The following is a 9,024-nucleotide window of genomic DNA, read 5'->3' on the forward strand; positions in this document are numbered from 1 at the left end:
ATTACAGGAAAACACAATCAAACAGGCAAAGCAATTGAACAAAACCATGCAGGATCTAAAAATGAAAATAGAAACAATAAAGAAATCACAAAGGGAGAGAACCCTGGAGATAGAAAACCTAGGAAAGAGATCAGGAGTCATAGATGCAAACATCACCAACAGAATACTAGAGATAGAAGAGAGAATCTCAGGTACAGAAGATACCATAGAAAACATTGACACAACAGTCAAAGAAAATGCAAAATGTAAAAAGGTCCTAACTCAAACATCCAGGACACAATGAAAAGACCAAACCTAAGGATAATAGGTATAGAAGAGAGCGAAGATTCCCAACTTAAAGGGCCAATAAATATCTTCAACAAAATTATAGAAGAAAACTTTCCTAACCTAAAAAAAAATAAGAGATGCCCATGAACATACAAGATGCCTACAGAACTCCAAATAGACTGGACCAGAAAAGAAATTTCTCCTGTCACATAATAATCATAACACCAAATGCACAAAACAATGAAAGAATACTATAAGCAGTAAGGGGAAAAGGTCAAGTAACATATAAAGGCAGACCTATCAGAATTACACTGGACTTCTCATCAGAAACTATAAAAGCCAGAAATCCTGGGCAGATGTTATACAGACCCTAAGAGAACACAAATGCCAGCCCTGGCTACTATACCCAGCAAAACTCTCAATTACCGTAGATAGAGAAACCAAGGTATTCCATGACATATCTTTCCTCAAATCCAGCCCTACAAAGGATAATAAGTGGAAAACACCAACACAAGGAGGGAAACTACAACCTTGGCCGGGAGGGGGGGGGATGGGGGGGGGGGGGGACAAGAAAGTAATCTTCTTTCAACAAACCCAAAAGAAAATAGCCACACAAATATAATTCCACCTCTAGCAACAAAAATAACAGGAAGCAACAATCACTTTCCCTTAATATATCTTAACATCAGTGGACTCAATTCCCCAATAAAAAGACGTATAATAACAATCTGGATACATCAACAAGACCAAGCATTTTGCTGCATACAGCAAACGCACCTCAGTGACAAAGACAGACACTACTTCAGAGTAAAAGGCTGGAAAACAATTTTCCAAGCAAACGGACCCAAGAAACAAGCTGAAGTAGCCATTCTAATATCAAATAAAATCAACTTTCAACCTAAAGTTATCAAAAAAGACAAGGAGAGGCACTTCATACTCATTAAAGGTAAAATCTACCAAGATGAACTCTCGATTTTGAACACGTATGCTCCAAATGGCACCCACATTCATAAAAGAAACTTTATTAAAGTTCAAAACACACACTGCACCTCACACAATAACAGTGGAAGACTTCACCACCCCACTCTCAGCAATAGACACACCATGGAAACAGAAACTAAACAGAGACACAGTGAAACTAACAAGTTATGAAGCAAATGGATGTTACAGATCTATAGAACATCTCATCTTAAAACAAAACAATATACCTTCTTCTCAGCATCTCATGGTACCTTCTCCAAAATTGACTATATAATTGGTCACAAAACAGGCCTCAACAGATACAAGAAGATTGAAGTTATCCTATGCATCCTATCAGATCACCACGGACTAAAGCTGGTCTTCAATAACAACAAAAAAAAAATGGAAAGCCCACATACACACGGAAGCTGAACAACACTCTACTCAATGATAACTTGGCCAAGAAAAAGATAAAGAAAGAAATTAAAGACTTTTTAGAATTTAATGAATATGAAGGCACATCATAACAAAACTTATGGGACACAATGAAAGCAGTGGTTAGAGGAAAACTCATAGCTCTAAGTGCCTCCAAATCCTAACCCTAACCCTAACCCTAACCCTAGCCCTAGCCCTAGCTCTAACCCTAGCCCTAACCCTAGCCCTAGCCCTAGCCCTAACCCTAGCTCTAGCCCTAACCCTAGTCCTAACCCTAGCTCTAGCCCTAACCCTAGCCCTAACCCTAGCTCTAGCCCTAACCCTAGCCCTAACCCTAGCCCTAGCCCCAGCCCCAGCCCCAGCCCCAGCCCCAGCCCCAGCCCCAGCCCCAGCCCTAACCCTAGTCCTAGCCCTAGCCCTAACCCTAGCCCTAACCCTAGTCCTAGCCCTAGCCCTAGCCAGACATCCTAACCTCAGCATCATACACATTGATTGAAATATTCATTGTGTCTAGCAAATGTCCACAATGGGTATGTTTCGGCTGAAATAAGAATAATTTCCTTTAAAATAATGAAGTTGTGTTTCTCCTGAGATCCTGGGACTCAGATCTATCTCTAAAGAGAACTCCTTGTGTGGCTCACAGAGAACTGCACCTTAGTTAATTCCTGCCTTCTTGGTCCTGGGAGCAAGGAAGGGGACAGCACACCTGGGAACTCATTAAATACTTATACATGAAACAAAATGGCCGCTGGACTCAGAGCTTTGAAAGGGAACAGAAAAATTTCCTAAATTAAGTTTTAAAATGTTTTCATGTAACTTTGTGACCTTCTCTCCACATTCAGTCCATCATTATTGTCTTTCTTGTCTCCAGTGTATGTGGAGATGGCTTTAGATGCCCTAAAGTCACTCCTTTTTAGAATGGCTTGAGAAATCATCTAATTTTTCTTGCAGTCCTGGGGCAGGGTAGTAATTAAATTCTCAGAGAAATGAGAATATAAGCTTTTTTTTTTTTTTAAAGCTCTCAGAAAAGAAGAGTTTTTAAGGACTGGTGGTGGTCTTACTTAGAGACCTATGAAGTTCTAGGAGGAATGAGACACAGGTGGGAAACGGCTAACAGATAAGTTCTCACCCACCAAGTTCTTCCTCCCACTCAGGAAAAGTTCCCAGCTGTATCTACCCCTACCTCAGCTGATGGAATGATCCTCTCAGCTGTAGAGTCAGAAGGCAAGCTCCAGACATGGCAGCTAACATCTCCTCCTTCTGCATCCCCAGCACCTACCCCCTCCTAAAGTATAAAAGTTCCCAGTGCTGTCCCATGGTCTACGGGTGACTCTGCTGGGCTATTCTGGTGTTTTCTAGCACAACTAGACCAACATGAGTGATTCTTTAAGAAAGCTGAAGGAAAACCAAACCAGGAGTGGCCAAAGGATGCTTTCCCCACAGGCTTTCTCTTGCTTTATTGGCAAAAATACATACATACATACATACATACATACATACATACATACAAAACCAAAACACCAAAAAACCCAAAAGGTCTAGCCTCTGCTCAAAGCAGCCAATGAAGTTCAGGGAGAGGCACATGGCACATGATTGAGCGGTGACTAGCCAATGAGGATCGGGGGCAGGGTGTCCAAATAAGTTAGAGTTTGAGAAAAAAAAATACACTTTCATTCACTTTAGATCTTACTTGGAATTCTAGAGAATGGAAAGATCTACACACAAGAGAACTTTAAATAATAAACATGATACCCAAATTTGGAGGGAAGATAGTTTCCTCAGCACAGAAAATCATGAAAAGGGAATCTTTACATGGATGCAAGCACTATTATGTAAAAGACAAGGAAAGACCAAAGTGAATTTAATAGAAAATGGTCAATGCATTTGTTACATCTAGGGGTCATATATGTAATAATGTCATGACCCAAAAAGTTATGTGCAAAGAACCACAAGTAGAATTATCCACCGGTAGCGAGCGTGTGCATCTGCTTTTTGCCCTGTGACAAATGCAGAGATCAACTTGAATGAAGAAAGCCTTGTTAGCGCTCCTGGCTTCAGAGGCTTCCATCCATGGTTAACAGTGTTACTCGGCTCAGAGGAGATGGTCCTCAGGGTGAGGAATACGCGGCCAAGGAAACCGCTTCCCTCATGACAGCTGGGAAGTGGGAGGGGATATTTAGATCCAAGCTAGAACAGGAATCTAATTCATAACAAGATGTGGGAAAAGCCAGTCATTGACTTGTCGTCAAACCTGATAAATAAAAACAACATAGCAGTTTTCTAGTTACATATCTGACTAAGGAATTTATCCACTCCACAGGTCTACTCAATCCCAAAGTCCAGTGAAACTAATACATCCATTTTATTTTAAACTTAAAAGACACTTTTATTAGGTTTTAAAAGGAAAAGCCCCAGAGTGACAGGCTATAAATCTGTACGGCTGCTCAGAGTAGGGGAAGGGAAGAGAAGCATGCTGTTGAGTTAAGCCAGTAAGGAAGTCAGCCACAACTGCCTAGCAGACAAAAGGCAGGAAGAGGAGCTCAGAGAGATGGGAATGAAGCTCAGAGAGCCAGAAAGGGCATGCCTGGGCTCTAGCAGCACTCAAAGGAAAGAGAAAAGTGAAGAAGAAGAAGAAAAAAAAAGCAAAAGGTCCAAGTTACACCTTTCTTGAGTTGTCACAAGAAGCTCATGGTGGCTCTGTAGCAACTGCCCTAGGGGGTAGGAATTCTGGGAACAGAACGTACATTATCTCACTAACAGGATAATTAGTATTCCTATCTCTTTTGCATGGCCTAGGGTGAACTTGCCTTCCTTACTGGTAGTTCCCTAGCCAGGTGATTGACTCACCCAACTGGAATGTTAGGTCTATACCCAGAGCCAGTGCGATACTGTTGGGACTTTCGACTTCCACCATAGTGAGTTAGTTAGCTGATAAGTTAGCCAGCTGTGGTGTTTTGCTATAGAGGAACAAAATGAACTGAGACATGTACTAATTTTGCTCAAGAGATCTTCACAACTTCATGACTTTTTAAAGGACCACCTCTGAATGCCTGTTCTAGTTTGCTTTTCTATTGCTGTGATAAAACACTGACCTAGCCACACACCTTTAATGCCAGCACTCAGGAGGCAGAGTCAGGTGGATCTCTGTGAATTCCAGGTCAGCCAGAATTACTTAAAATAACTTATCTGAACAATAAAGGAAGGAAGAAAAAATGAAGGAAGGAAGGAAGGGAGGGAGGGAGGAAGGGAGGAAAGGAGGGAAGGAGGGAGGAAAGGAGGGAAGGAGGGAGGAAGGGAGGGAAGGAGGGAGGGAGGGAGGGAGGGAGGGAGGGAGGGAGGGAGGGAGGGAGGGAGGGAGGAAGAAAAAAACTTCAGACAAGAACTGAACCAGAGACCATGGAGGAACATTGCTTACTGGCTTGATCCCTCTGTTTCGTTCAGGGTGTTTTCTTATTCTGCATAAGTAAAATCACCTGTCCAGGGATGGCACTGCCCTTAGTGGGTTGGGTCGCCATACAGCTGTTAGAAGAAAATTAAATGCCCCTCGGATACACCTATTAGCCAATCTAATAGACGTAGTCCCTCAGTTGAGGTTCTTTCTTCCCGCATGTGTCAAGTTGACAACTGAAGTTAAATAGGACACAATCACTATGAAGATTCGTTTTCAACGTGACCACTGTATATCGCCAAGCACAAAAGCTAATTATTTTAGGGAAATATAATAGAAGGGAAAGAATCCAGGATGGTAGTGATAGCCGAGCCAACCTGGGATCATTTCTTTTAAAAATGTTTAGTGTAAAGCTTATAAACATTTAATTTAAAAATCAAATTGATGTAGTCAATTCCTTACAAGGTGAGACTTGGGAAATGTTGTTTTTCCAACTAGTGGTAGTGTTTTCGGCTGAAAGGAACCATCCACATTTGGTTGAATGTCTCAAGAGATCCTAATCCATATCTTTGGTCCATTCCAGTTTTAGATTCTATTGCTTGATATGAGTCAAAAGATATCTTTGTTGACTTTCCTTGTATGCTACACAAAAAGCTGTAAATTTTGTCTTTTAAAACAGTGCTGTGTATATCCTAACATTTCTAGGAGAGGCCAAAGCGGAATAAAGTTTTACAGGGTTTAAAACCCTCCTGTAGCCGAGCGTGGTGGCACACACCTTTAATCCCAGCACTCGGGAGGCAGAGGCAGCAGGTGGATTTCTGAGTTCGAGGCCAGCCTGGTCTACAAAGTGAGTTCCAGGACAGCCAGGGCTATACAGAGAAACCCTGTCTCTCAACAACAACAACAACAAAAACCCTCCTGTGTGGCTAGCTGTGGGACACACATTTAATGGTAGCACTCAAGAGGCAGATTTCTGTGAATTTGAGGCCGATCTGGTCTACCTAGACCCGTGGTTCTCAACCGTCCTAATGCTGTGACCCTTTAAGTTCCTCATGTTGCAGTAATCCCAGACCATTTTTGTTTCCTATTTCATAATTAGCATTTGCTACTATTATGAATCATAATGTAAATATATGTGTTTTCTCATTGTGTTAGGTGACCCCTGTGAAAGGGTTATGGGTCAATTGCCAAAAGGATTTTGACTCACAGGTTGAGAACCACTGACCTAGACAGTTCTAATCTAGCAAGAACTCTTTAGTAAGACCCTGTCTCAAATAAAACAAAACAAACAAGAAAACCCAAACAAACGAACAGCATAAAAAACATTCTGTGAGTGGGCTAAGTTCTTTCTGCAGGCTTGAGAGGAGAGGTCATTCCTGATTTTTCAGACACTTTCCCCAGCATCCCTTAGTCCCTGGTCACTTCTTCCACCTTCAAGCCAGTTGGCCACCCCAGCCCTACTCTTGGCTTCCTTCAGTCTCTAAGGGTCTCATGCCTTCTCTTCTGCCTGGGTTCAAATTCCCCTCCTTTAAAGACACATGTGATCATACTTAGGGGTCATTTGGGCAGTCCAAGATAATGTCCATCTCTAGACCCTAAATCATATGTACTTATTTGTTCTCCATGAAGTAAGAGTCACAGGTTCTAGGCAGGGGTCAGGTTGTCCATGTCCCCCATCTTATCATCCTGCTCTTCTCTGTTGTTTTATTGTGGATGTGATGTGACCAGCTACTTAAACCCTTTCTCCCTTAAGTTGTTTCTGTCAGGACATTTTATAATAGCAACGGAATAGAAACTAAGACATTTGTCTCCTTGCTAGGAACAGGAAGCTATTCTAGAAAATTCTAGATACATTGGAATTGCCCAGAATTCCCTCCAACTTCTTCATTTTGTCCTGTGTGTTATTCTTTTACTCTCCTTCCCACGTGTTATGAATATGGGATGTTCTGTCTTCCAGAAGTTGGAGCAGAAGGGAAGGGAAGGAATGGGGATTTTGGTTAGCACCTGTGGGAAGATTGTCCTCATCACACTGAGTGGAGAATTTAGTAAAAGAGGCATTAGCTACAAATACATCATATACTGCAGTTCAGGAATGAGTTTGATCATCAGAAAACAACACGAACTTAATTTTCTATTTTGTCAGTACTAACAGAACTTCTGTCTATCACACTGACTTAAGGGGAGTATAGCTCAATAAGTAAAAATAATGCTTGTTGTATTTTGTGGTTGAAAAACAGAGCCAGGTTTCGCCTTCATTCTGCCTCTGATCTGTCCTTGAGATCGGATCTTCCAGACGACATTCGAAGTGGAGTGATTCATTCCAGGAGTTAATAGTGGGAGACTAGGAGACTAGGTGTTGCCTATGTCCGGAAACAACTGAGAAGTCAGGAAAAATACATGTGTAAGGAGCTGCTAGGAAAGGAAATCTCACATCTCTTGGCTTTGAGGGTCTGACTTCCGATCCACTGTTAACTGTTTGCAGGATAAACTTCTATTTACTGTCTTTCAGAAGGCATCCTGTGCTGGGTCGAGGGTGATTTCTAAAGCCTGGGAGGGACTACTCAGATGGAAGGGAAGGACCCAGTATCTTACTCTGATCTTCAGCCTTGGGTTTAGGGTAATAGAAGCTTGTGCACTTGAGCTAAGAATAGCCTTGCTTTTTTACTTAATGCGCACAGCCTCAAAATAGCTTGGCAGAACTCCCCATTGGCATCCATGTGAAGAGAGACAGCAGCTCCAATCTCACTGAGAGTCGATTGCTCCTGCCACTCAGTCACCAAATTCTACTCAGGTCTCAGGAGAGCTGGCTGAAATCCCAATTTAACTTTGTTTGTGGGGGGAGAGGGGAGTGGGGCTTTCATTTGTAATGAGTCTGAAGCACATATATATTTCAAGTGATAATGTTCATTATCCCGGTGTGGGTGATTCTTAAAAGCCTCCCCCTCCGCTCTCCCCAGAATTGTGACTGTTATTTCCTTCTGTGCATTCTGCACACTGGGACCTAGTCACACACGAGATTCACTTTTTCATGGCAATGAACATTTTGACACATGTATATCCAGTGCTTGGTTTGACTCCAACAAGCAGCTGTTGTTTTAATTAGCAGCGATGGCTGACAGGTGATCAAGCTTCACCCAAGTGGCTTTTCTTGAAGCTGTTGCTTTTAGGTAAAGTGGAGACTTGGACGTTCCAGAGATCTGGTGGGCAGTTCAGTAGCCACTGAGGGGACAGGCCTGAAAGCCAAGGCATAGCATTAGTCATCTTGAAAACAACCTAGGCAGTGAGGTCAGTGGGGGAAAGACCCAGTGAAAGATGACCTGCTATAGCTAACTTCAGTCCAGGGAAGACACTCTCTTGCCCTTTCAAGATCGTTTTCTATGCAGTGTGACCTGGTAAGGAACTGACAGCCAAGAGCAAGGACTGATTATAGAGGAGTTCAGCACCTCTTGTATATTACACTGAGTAAACGGGGCTCATCATTTCCAGGAATGGTGAGGCATGCTAACATCCTCCCCCTCTGCCCCCAGAAAGCACCAGACCATCCATCAACTGCCGACTTGAATGGCTACAAAATGCCAGCAAGACATTTCCTCTTCTCATTTTGATAATAGGTGAGATCTATCATCCGCTCTTGCATTTTAATCTGTTTTCTGTTGTAGACATTTATTTATCTAGTGATCTGGAGAATAAGAGATCTAGCAGTAGCTCAGGACCTAGTGAGGAACCACTGCTGGGTCATGGCATAGCAGAGAAGACAGAGTATGCCTTCCAGGAAGAGCTACTGTAATTATCTTCATAATCCATCTATCCATCCATCCATCAGGGCTGAATCCATGCACTAGTGCAGAGCCCTCCTGGCCCAGTCTTCTCCCAAAGGCCCTGTATGCTTGCATCTCTTAACACCATCAGCATGAATCTGGGAAGGAATTTACAAACTACAGCAGCCTACTGTTTGAGTCAATGTTTTGCTATCT

This window comes from Mus musculus, chromosome 1, assembly GCF_000001635.26.
Source record: "Mus musculus strain C57BL/6J chromosome 1, GRCm38.p6 C57BL/6J".
Taxonomy (NCBI): Eukaryota; Metazoa; Chordata; class Mammalia; order Rodentia; family Muridae; genus Mus; species Mus musculus.